Below are 12,658 nucleotides of genomic sequence, written 5' to 3'. Positions count from 1 at the left end.
TGGCTAGATGAAGAATCTACTTACGAAGCAACGGCAGCAGGAAACACACAAAGGTATCAAAATTTGCAATCTTTCGAAGCCAGTGGATGCTCCTGCTGGCAGAAAGGTTGAAGTGGAAGGAAGAGAGGTGAAGGAAAAGGACTGATGAGGTTTAGCAAATGGGGTGAGTTCAGTAAAGTAGCCCAAAACCCCTGGTGGTCAGGAGAGACTTACCGGACATGGTGAGAAGGAAAGACTGATTGTTGGGGATTGTACTGGACAAGATTTGAAAATCTGAGGCCTTAAAGGCAGGACAAAACATCATGCATGAGTTAATAATAGCAGAAGGTAAGTGCATCTTGTGTGGGGGTGGGGAGCAGGGAAAATTAGACAGGTCAGAAAATAAAACCTACAGAAAGCTAAAAGGGAGTGAAGAAGAAATGCAGATACCGAAGAAATTAAGGCAAACTAATATCAGGTAGGTGCAGAGAGACGTGCTGTAACGCCAGTTCCCACCTGCAGAGTTCTGATAAACGGATCTGGGGGAAGAATCCCTATGGCATTTATGAAAAACAGCACTGAGCTCATGACTGCCATGTTGCAGAGCATGTTCTGCAACAGGACTTACTTCTCCCCCCCCCCCCCCCCCCCCCTCTCTCTCTCTCTCTCTCTCTCTCTCTCTCTCTCTCTCTCTCTCTCTCTCTCTTTTCTAAAACTATCATCTAATTTTCCTTCAAATATGATGAGACTTGTATCAATTTCTTTGTTTGTGAAGTGGTCAGCAACATCCTGACATTACAAGTATTTCTTCACATTCACCGAGCGAGGTGGTGCAGTGGTTAGCACACTGGACTCGCATTCGGGAGGACAACAGTTCAATCCCACGTCCGGCCGTCCTGATTTAGGTTTTCCGTGATTTCCCTAAATCGCTCCAGGCAAATGCTGGGATGGTTTCTTTGAAAGGAGGGCACGGCCGACTTCCTTCCCATCCTTCCCTAATCCGATGAGACCGATGACCTTGCTGTTTGGTCTCTTCTCTCAAACAATCCAATCCAATCTTCACATTCAATACTTCTATTATTTCTATTGGCCCAAGTTACCTTTTATTATAACAATCATTTAATGTTATTTTCGTGATTTTCTGTCAGCTATCAGAACCACAGTAATTATTAATGAGCTACGAATATATTCCTTATCAAGTCAGTCATGACACTGTAATACAAAGTAAAGTACCCTAATCCTACCTCCAACCTCTTCATCGACATCAAAATTATCTTTATAAACAGAAACATCATTACTGTCACATCTCCTCTCCTGTCAACATCTCACAAAGACTCCCCTTCTGCATATCATCACAACATATTCTTCAAAAGCAACACCATTATTTGAATGTCAATTTTAGACTGGGTTACATAAGTTACATGTAAAAAATTACATGATTGCAGGTTACTCATGCAGAAATGACATAGGATAAGGAGTGCAGAAATGACATAGGATAAGGAGTTGTTACATACATTTAGACGGAACATAAATTCAAAAACATTGAGACAAATAGATTTTGTAGTGATCAGCACATAGAAGTGTGTGCTTGTGAATTAATGCTGAAAAATAGTTCATTTTGTATTGTAACTGTATATAGATCCCCAGTGGGAAATTCTGAACTATTTATGAGGAATCTGGACACCTTACTGTGCTATCTGACAGACAGCAGCTAGCAATTAATAGTCTGTGGTGACCTCAGTGTAGGTTTTCTAAAGGATTCTGACAGGAAAAGTAATTTGGAGACCTTAGTTAGATCCTACAATTTGATCTCAGTAATTAACATTCCAACACTGGTGGATAAAGACAGTAGGGCCCTAATTGATAATGTTTTCTTTGATGAAGCTCAAAGTAAGAAAATAACTGTTTACCCAGTAACAAATGCTCTCTCTGATCATGGTGCACAGTTAGGATAAATAACATAGCACCTTATGGTATGGATACTCCTCAGTGGAAATCAGTTAGAATAATTAGACTCCAGCACAAATGTTTTAAAGAACACATTAGAGATGATGACATGGGATGTAATTTATAATGAAAACGCTGAACATAAAATTTAATCTATTCCCTGATAAATTCATATTATTATTTGAAAACAGTTTTCCGCATAAGCTAATCAGAAAGGACACTAAACAGCCATGTAAAAAAAAACCATAGATCAATAGAAGATTAAAGTATCACGTGAAAGGAAAATGGAAATGTATCTTTTGGCAAGTACAACTAGGGATCTTACAGTAGTTTCACACTACAAAAACTACTCAAAATTTCTAAGAAACATTATCAAAAAATCAGAACAAGCACATACTGTCAGAAATTAGTACTTCTGACAATAGACTTTGGGCTGTATGGAATGTACGAGGGTGAGTCAAATGAAAACCTTAAATCTGTAATAACAAATCGAAATTTCACGCCGTTATCCTGTAAGTTGGTAAGCGTGCTACAAACAGCATGCAGAATGTCCTGTAGGTGGCAGCATAGTGCAGATGCACACATACCGCCACAGTATCAGTATAAAGACGGCTGCCCCACTTGCAACTTGCACCAGGGAAGAACAGCGTTCTGTTGTTCAGTTTTTGCCTAGTGAAGGTATGAAACCTATTGAAATTCATCGACGAATGAAAGTTCAGTACGGTGATGCGTGTTTGTCACAGCAGCAAGTCTATGAATGGAGTAGGAAGTTCGCAAATGGTGTGACTTCAGTGGAAGATTCTCCTCTTCCAGGTCAGGCACAACGAGTTGTGACTCCACAGAACATTGCAGCAGTTGAAGCTGTAGTGAAGGAAAACTGCCGAGTGACACGGAATGACATTGCAGCATGTTTACAGATTAGTCATGGCTCAGCACACCACATTGTGCATGATGTGTTCTAGTTTCACAAAGTGTCTGCAAGATGGGTGCCACGGCAGTTGACTCCTGAAATGAGAGAACGACGTGTTGATACTTGTGAAGTACTTCTTCGGCGCTTTGAACGAGAAGGTGATGGCTTCCTTGCAAGAATCATTACTGGGGACAAATCCTGCGTTCACTGCCACCAACCAGAAACAAAGAGAGCGAGCAAGGAATGGCACCATTCCTCATCACCAAAACCAAAGAAGTTTCGAACAGAACCATCAGCAGCGAAGGTTATGCTGACTCTCTTTTGGGATGAAAAAGGCGTCATTTTCGAGCATTACATGGCATCATATGCAGATCTCCTAAAAAATCATCTGCGGCCTGCAATCAAATCAAAGCAACGTGGATTGCTGTCAGCAGGTGTCCTTTTGCAACATGACAATGCAAGGCCCCACACTGCCCGTACAACAGTTGCAACAATCATAGACCTGCATTTTGAGTGTCTTCCTCATCCACCATACTCACCAGATCTTGCCCCAAGTGATTTCCATGTGTTTGGACCAATTAAAGGCGCAATGGGAGCAAAGAAGTGCCGTTCTGATGAAGAGGTACACCACGCGGTGCATGAGTGGTTGCGCGGACTACCAAAAGAATTTTTTTCTAAATGAATTTATGCACTTTGTAAGTGCTGGAGGACTTGCATTGAGTGTGGGGGAGATTATGTTGAAAAATGATACAGCTTTGTACCACTTCTGCACAATAGATAATATTTTAAAAATTATTTAAGGTTTTCATTATAATGACATGAATATAATAGAGGGAAAGATTCCACGTGAGAAAAATATATCTAAAAACAAAGATTCTGTAACTTACCAAACGAAAGTATTGGTATGTTGATAGAGACAATAACAAACACACACACAAATCTCAAGCTTTCGCAACCCACGATTGCTTCATCAGGAAAGAGGGAAGGAGAGGGAAAGAGGAAAGGATGTGGGTTTTAAGGGAGAGGGTAAGGAGTCATTCCAATCCCGGGAGCGGAAAGACTTACCTTGGGGGGAAAAAGGGACAGGTATACACTCGCTCGAAAGCGCCCCCCCCCCCCCCCCCCCACACACACACACATATATCCATCCGCACATACAGGGCTATTACAAATGATTGAAGCGATTTCATAAATTCACTGTAGCTCCGTTCATTGACATATGGTCACGACACACTACAGATACGTAGAAAAACTCATAAAGTTTTGTTCGGCTGAAGCCGCACTTCAGGTTTCTGCCGCCAGAGCGCTCAAGAGTGCAGTGAGACAAAATGGTGACAGGAGCCGAGAAAGCATATGTTGTGCTTGAAATGCACTCACATCAGTCAGTCATAACAGTGCAACGACACTTCAGGATGAAGTTCAACAAAGATCCACCAACTGCTAACTCCATTCGGCGATGGTATGCGCAGTTTAAAGCTTCTGGATGCCTCTGTAAGGGGAAATCAACGGGTCAGTCTGCAGTGAGCGAAGAAACAGTTGAACGCGTGCGGGCAAGTTTCACGCGTAGCCCGTGGAAGTCGATGAATAAAGCAAGCAGGGAGCTAAACGGTTTGGAAAATCTTACGGAAAAGGCTAAAGCAGAAGCCTTACCGTTTCGAACTCATTGATGGGGACATGCTGCGCCCGAGTGTGGGAGGAACTTGATTATTAGCTTGATGTCTGCCGAATCACTAAAGGGGCACATATCGAACATTTGTGAATGCCTAAAAAAACTTTTTGAGTTTTTGTATGTGTGTGCAAAGCATTGTGAATATATCTCAAATAATAAAGTTATTGTAGAGCTGTGAAATCGTTTCAATCATTTGTAATAACCCTGTATACAGACACAAGCAGACACATGTAAAGGCAAAGAGTTTGGGCAGAGATGTCAGTCGAGGTGGAAGTACAGAGGCAAAGATGTTATTGAATGACAGGTGAGGTATGAGTGGCGGCAACTTGAAATTAGCGGAGGTTGAGGCCTGGTGGGTAACGGGAAGAGAGGATATATTGCAGGGCAAGTTCCCATCTCCGGAGTTCTGACAGGTTGGTGTCAGTGGGAAGTATCCAGATAACCCGGACGGTGTAACACTGTGCCAAGATGTGCTGGCCATGCACCAAGGCATGTTACCCAGAGGGTGATCCTCATTACCAACAAACACTGTCTGCCTGTGTCCATTCATGCAAATGGACAGTTTGTTGCTGGTCATTCCCACATAGAAAGCTTCACAGTGTAGGCAGGTTAGTTGGTAAATAACGTGAGTGCTTTCACACGTGGCTCTGCCTTTGATCGTGTACACCTTCCTGGTTACAGGACTGGAGTACATGGTGGCGGGAGGGTGCATGGGACAGGTTTTACCCGGGGGCGTTTACAAGGGTAGGAGCCAGAGGGTAGAGAAGGTGGTTTGGGGATTTCATAGGGATGGACCAAGAGGTTACGAAGGTTAGGTGGACGGCAGAAAGACACTCTTGGTGGAGTGGGGATGATTTCATGAAGAATGGATCTCATTTCAGGGCAGGATTTGAGGAAGTCGTATCCCTGCTGGAGAGCCACATTCAGAGTCTGATCCAGTTCCGGAAAGTATCCTGTCACAAGTGGGGCACTTTTGGGGTTCTTCTGTGAGAGGTTCTGGGTTTGAGGGGATGAGGAAGTGGCTCTGGTTATTTGCTTCTGTACCAGGTCGGGAGGGTAGTTGCAGGATGCAAAAGCTGTTTTCAGGTTATTGGTGTAATGGTTCAGGGATTCAGGACTGGAGCAGATTCGTCTGCCATGAAGACCTAGGCTGTAGGGAAGTGACCGTTTGATATGGAATGGGTGGCAGCTGTGATAATGGAGGTACTGTTGCTTGTTGGTGGGTTTGATGTGGACGGATCTGTGAAGCTGGCCATTGGACAGATGGAGGTCAACGTCGAGGAAAGTGACATGGGATTTGGAGTAGGACCAGGTGAATCTGATGGAACCAAAGGAGTTGAGGTTGGAGAGGAAATTCTGGAGTTCTTCTTCACTGTGAGTCCAGATCATGAAGATGTCATCAATAAATCTGTACCAAACTTTGGGTTAGCAGGCCTGGGTAACCAAGAAGGCTTCCTCTAAGCGACCCATAAATAGCTTGGCGTACGATGGGGCCATCCTGGTACCCATGGCTGTTCCCTTTAATTGTTGGTATGTCTGGCCTTCGAAAGTGAAGAAGTTGTGAGTTAGGATGAAGCTGGCTAAGGTAATGAGGAAAGAGGTTTTAGGTAAGGTGGCAGGTGATCAGTGAGAAAGTAAGTGGCATCAAGGAGGTGGAGGAGATTAGTGTTAACGTCCCGTCGACAATGAGGTCGTTAGAGACGGAGCGCAAGCTCGGGTGAGGGAAGGATGGTGAAGGAAATTGGCCGTGCCCTTTCAAAGGAACCATCCCGGCATTTGCCTGAAGCGATTTAGGGAAATCACGGAAAACCTAAATCAGGATTGCCGGAGATGGGATTGAACTGGGAAGTGGCATCAATGGTTACAAGGATGGTTTCCGGGGGTAACAGATTGGGTAAGGATTCCAGGCGTTCAAGAAAGTGGTTGGTGTCTTTGATGAAGGATGGGAGACTGCATGTAATGGGTTGAAGGTGTTGATCTACATAGGCAGAGATACGTTCTGTGGGGACTTGGTAACCAGCTACAATGGGGCGGCCGGGATGATTGGGCTTGTGAATTTTAGGAAGTACGTAGAAGGTAGGGGTGCGGGGTGTCAGTGTGGTCAAGAGGTTGATGGAGTCAGGTGAAAGGTTTTGTAGGGGGCCTAAGGTTCTAAGGATTCCTTGAAGCTCCACCTGGACATCAGGAATGGGAAACCTTGGCGAACATTGTATGTAGTGTTGTCTGAAAGCTGACGCAGTCCCTCAGCCACATACTCCCGATGATCAAGTATCACGCCCATAGAACCCTTGTCCGCTGGAAGAATAACGATGGATTGGTCATCCTTCAGATCACGGATAGACTGGGCTTCAGCTGTGGTGATATTGGGAGTGGGATTAAGGTTTTTCAAGAAGGATTGAGAGGCAAGGCTAGAAGTGAGAAATTCCTGGAATTCCAAGAATTTGTCACTTCCAGCCTTGCCACTCAATCCTTCTTGAAAAACCTTAAACCCACTCCCAACATCGCCACAGCTAAAGCCCAGGCTATCCGTAATCTGAAGGCTGACCGATCCATTGTCATTCTTCTGGCGGACAAGGGTTCCACAACCGTGGAACAACATGGGTTGCGAAAGCTTGAGATATGTGTGTGTGTGTGTGTGTGTGTGTGTTTGTGTTTGTCATTGTCTCTATCAACGTACCAATGCTTTCGTTTGGTAGGTTACAGAATCTTAGTTTTTAGATATATTGAAGGTTTTCATTTGACTCACCCTCATAGTGAAACGAGAGATGTGACAACCATCCACAGAACAAGACTACATCTCTATTGAACTAAATGTAAGGGCTATAAATGCATTTATTAATCATTTCTTAAATATAGTTGGAAGCATCGGAACAAACAGTTAAAGAGCAAAATCACAGCAGTATGGTGAAAATGTAACTTTCATGAAATTCAATTGTATGAATGTATCACCAACTTCTCCTTCTGGGATTAAGAAAATTCTACATTCTCTCAAAAATAGAAGCTTATCTTGTTTTTATGGTGTTTCCATTACAACACTACAAATTTGTTCCCTGTTATAAGCCCAGTCTTATCTGAAATATGTAATTCATCACTAACTCAGACCATTTTTCCATAGAGACTGAAATATGTCATTGTCAAACCCCTCTTTAAGAAAGGTAATAAGTGAGATGTCAAATACTACAGACCTGTTTCACTGCTGACATCACTCTCCAAAAATTTTGAGATGATGATGTATTCTAGAATAGTTTCTTACGTTAGAAGCAGTAGTAATCTTAGCAAATCACAGTTTGGATTTCTAAAGAGTTTTTCTACTGAGAATGCCATTTACACATTCACGCACCAGATAATAATAAAATAACTGAATAATAAAATAGCTCTGGTTGGTATTTGCTCTGACCTCTCTAAGGCACTTGACTGTGTGAATCACAGTATTCTCATAGATAAATTGATATCTTATTTAACCCAAAGAATGCATAGAGTTGTACTTAGCAATTCGAGAAATACAGCCCACAGACCTAATTCTGACTGAGCAGTAATAACGTTTGGGGTTCCCCAAGGTTCAGTCTTAGGACCACAGTTGTTTCTCATGTAAACGATCTTTCATCTAGTATACAAGAAGCAGAATTAGTTCTTCTCGCAGTTGACACTAGTACTATAATCAATCCGAACATACGTACAGAAACAGAAGAAAATGTCAACAAAGTTCTTCAAAGTATCATTGACTGCTTTTCTGCGAATAGTCCTCGCCCTCAATTTTGAAATGACACAACATTTTCAGTTCTGCAGATGTAGAGGTACTACACCAATTATAAGTATAACTCATGGCGAGGAAATAATAAATAGGGTGGAAACTTCAAAATTCTTAAAGGTCCATATTGATGAGAATTTAGATTGGAAAAAAAAACATTTTGGAAGTCCTAAAACAACTTAGTTCAGCCACATTTGCACTTAGAATCATTGCAAATTAGTAAGTTGACATATTTTCATTCGATAATGTCATATGGAATAATGTTCTGAGGTAACTCGCCTTTAAGGAAGGAAATCTTTATTGCACAAAAATGTTCTGTAAGAATAATATATGGTGCTCACCCACAATCAGTTTGTAGACACCTGTTTAAGGAGTTCAGCATTCTGACTTCTGCTTCACAGAGAGAGAGAGAGAGAGAGAGAGAGAGAGAGAGAGAGTGTGTGTGTGTGTGTGTGTGTGTGTGTGTGTGTCTATCACAGTATATTTATTCCTCATGGAGTGTGTTGTAAAAAATCCACTACAGTTCAAAAGGAATGATGAGGTATATAATTACAATACCAATATTAAAGGCAAAAATTGCAGAAAAAGTCAATGCAAAAGATGTATTTTATGATGGAGAATTTTGCAAACAGTGTAAAGATTTTGATAAAAGAAGAAATTGTGAGTACAAGACAAAAGATGCCAAATCCACAGCAAAGACCAACACCAGGAAGAGGGAAACTGAAAATGAGTTTCACATGAAAGAAGACGAAACACCTACGACATGTGACATGACACAATAACAACAAACAGAAATAAATGTAAATGAAGAACAATGGACTGAAGTTACTCATAGAAAAGAGAGACGACCAGCTAAGCAACATGAGACACTGACTGGTTTTGGACCACGAGATGCAAATCTACAAGCTGCAGACATGATGGCCTAGCTTATGTAGGATGGCTCAAATCTGAGAAACACAGGATCCAGTAAAGCAATTCCTCAATAAGAAAGGAATCAAAGAAAATGTGAAGAGCTGGGAAACAACAATAATATGAAATCCCTTAAAGTAGGCACCCCCTTTCACAACTTAGAGTTGGTGAATAAAGCTGAATTCTTGCCAGCAGGAATCATTGTCAGATGCTTTCATTTTCCCTTCTATAAGACACAAGAGCACTGCCCAAAAAATGCAAAGACCAAGCAGCAGTAGGAATCTTAAAAGATCCTCATGTGGAATATAGGTCTAAAAAGTGCAATGAACATAGCTCCAAGGGACTTTCTGCAGGGATATGACACAACAATCCTAACAAAAACATTTTTAACTGAAAACTGGCCACACCCAGAATTTTACTGCAATAATCTCCATGCAAAACAAGGCAAGAGAAGAAGACCCAGTGGAGCAATGACTGTCTTCATGAAACTGGAATTAACACCAACAGTAAAATGGTTCGACACAGAGTGTTACAGGCTAAGAAAAAATGTACTAGAAGTCTACATCAACTATAACAGTGCACAGAGCACACTACACTCCTCGGGACATACACTGAAAAACGATATAGCTATAAGAAAGCTCTAAAATAAAAGAAGAATAAAGGGAGATCAACTCTGACTGCAATAGAACTTCTGCTGAGGAGTGTATGGGAAGCACTTGAGGAAGGAGGAAAGTCGTACCTGGTATTTATGGGCTTCACAAAAGTCTTTGATTTTATAAACAGAGAATTAGTGACCAAAAAACTAGAGCAAACCATAAGAGAAAACAACACATGGACATGAATCATAAGCACAATATTGTGATAAGGATTTCTGACAAACTCTCCCTGTCAGAGCCAATACTCCAATCAAATGGAATACTTCAGGAAGACCCATTGAGTTCTCTGTTATTTATCCTAATCTCTTATGCATGTGCAGCCAATGTAATAGGCGCAAAGGACATTGCAAAGTTACAACAAGCAATAAACAATATGGAATATTGGTGCATCGAACATGACTTCGAAATAAATGTGGCAGAAACAGGAATAATGGTGCTCCAAACTGGAGAAAGAGCACTGCATCAGACGAGATCTTCATACAGGAGAGAAAATTGAAAACTATACCACACTTCAAGTACCTTGGGGTCACAATATAAACAATGCAAAATGTTTCACAGGACATGTAACAGAGAAAGCAATGCAAGCAATAATGGCAATCCATAAAATAGAAAATAGAATACATTAGATAAAAGAAAATATATAAATGTTCAGAATGTAACCTTATGCACAAATTAATTTGCAATGTCAGTTGAAACTGACTTGTCCCTCATCATTATGCTCTATCCTGCAAAATGAGCCACAGAACATGTAACTAACTAACTTCTGTGCGTAGTGTATTTATAATCAGACTGCAATCAATTTTTGTACATGAAGGTCACTGAACAATTCCGTCACAAAATATTACTCTCTTTATCAACAATTTTCTTATCTATGTGGCCTGTAAAAATTTCCTTGCTTTCATGGTATGCATTCTGTAATATCATTAGGACAATACTTACAGATTGTTAGTATGGATAAGATTTCATCTTTTGTTTAAAAAAAAAAAACTCTTCCATTAAATTCAAGTGCTGACTGTGAGTCTACAATGTACCAGGTTTGACCCATCTTTAAAAAGACACAAAAAAGTTTCCAGTAACAACAAACATGAGTTTCCCTCTTCAAATATCTTTTAACTAGAAAAAGATTTTTAGCAAATATATTTTGTTAAATGGAATACTTGACATCAGTCATAAAATATTACTTCTGCTTTCAAAGAAAATATCATTTAACTCTAAATATTCACATCGTGTTACAACTCATTATTTATGGAAGAAATGTCATACTGATTGGCAAAAGAAACAAGAGAAAAGTATAATTCAGATACTGCAACAAGAGAAGCATGATGATTGGAAATATGTGGATGGAAAAGAAAGACACAAAGCTGATACTGTTGGAGAAGTTTGGCTGAAATTGTTGCTCACCAACAGAAAAAGGATAGCAACAATGATAAGGCAATAGGGTAAAAATATGAAAGGAGAGGGTTCAAAAACACAGCTCAGTAAGATCGAATGGCAATCATCCACCAATAAAAAATCACAATGCAGACTGGGAGAATGGACAACTGTGCATAGGTTAACTCCGTATGCTTCCAGAGAAAATATAAAAATGAACATAAGTATGTTTATTCATACATAGAAAAAACATTAATGTAGAACTTGACATATACACTCCTGGAAATTGAAATAAGAACACCGTGAATTCATTGTCCCAGGAAGGGGAAACTTTATTGACACATTCCTGGGGTCAGATACATCACATGATCACACTGACAGAACCACAGGCACATAGACACAGGCAACAGAGCATGCACAATGTCGGCACTAGTACAGTGTATATCCACCTTTCGCAGCAGTGCAGGCTGCTATTCTCCCATGGAGACGATCGTAGAGATACTGGATGTAGTCCTGTGGAACGGCTTGCCATGCCATTTCCACCTGGCGCCTCAGTTGGACCAGCGTTCGTGCTGGACGTGCAGACCGCGTGAGACGACGCTTCATCCAGTCCCAAACTTGCTCAATGGGGGACAGATCCGGAGATCTTGCTGGCCAGGGTAGTTGACTTACACCTTCTAGAGCACGTTGGGTGGCACGGGATACATGCGGACATGCATTGTCCTGTTGGAACAGCAAGTTCCCTTGCCGGTCTAGGAATGGTAGAACGATGGGTTTGATGACGGTTTGGATGTACCGTGCACTATTCAGTGTCCCCTCGACAATCACCAGTGGTCTACGGCCAGTGTAGGAGATCGCTCCCCACACCATGATGCCGGGTGTTGGCCCTGTGTGCCTCGGTCGTATGCAGTCCTGATTGTGGCGCTCACCTGCATGGCGCCAAACACGCATACGACCATCATTGGCACCAAGGCAGAAGCGACTCTCATCGCTGAAGACGACACGTCTCCATTCGTCCCTCCATTCACGCCTGTCGCGACACCACTGGAGGCGGGCTGCACGATGTTGGGGCGTGAGCGGAAGACGGCCTAACGGTGTGCGGGACCGTAGCCCAGCTTCATGGAGACGGTTGCGAATGGTCCTCGCCGATACCCCAGGAGCAACAGTGTCCCTAATTTGCTGGGAAGTGGTGGTGCGGTCCCCTACGGCACTGCGTAGGATCCTACGGTCTTGGCGTGCATCCGTGCGTCGCTGCGGTCCGGTCCCAGGTCGACGGGCACGTGCACCTTCCGCCGACCACTGGCGACAACATCGATGTACTGTGGAGACCTCACGCCCCACGTGTTGAGCAATTCGGCGGTACGTCCACCCGGCCTCCCGCATGCCCACTATACTCTCTCGCTCAAAGTCCGTCAACTGCACATACGGTTCACGTCCACGCTGTCGCGGCATGCTACCAGTGTTAAAGA

Source organism: Schistocerca cancellata, chromosome 6 (assembly GCF_023864275.1).
Source record: "Schistocerca cancellata isolate TAMUIC-IGC-003103 chromosome 6, iqSchCanc2.1, whole genome shotgun sequence".
In the NCBI taxonomy this organism is placed as follows: domain Eukaryota; kingdom Metazoa; phylum Arthropoda; class Insecta; order Orthoptera; family Acrididae; genus Schistocerca; species Schistocerca cancellata.
This window is presented reverse-complemented; position numbering follows the sequence as displayed.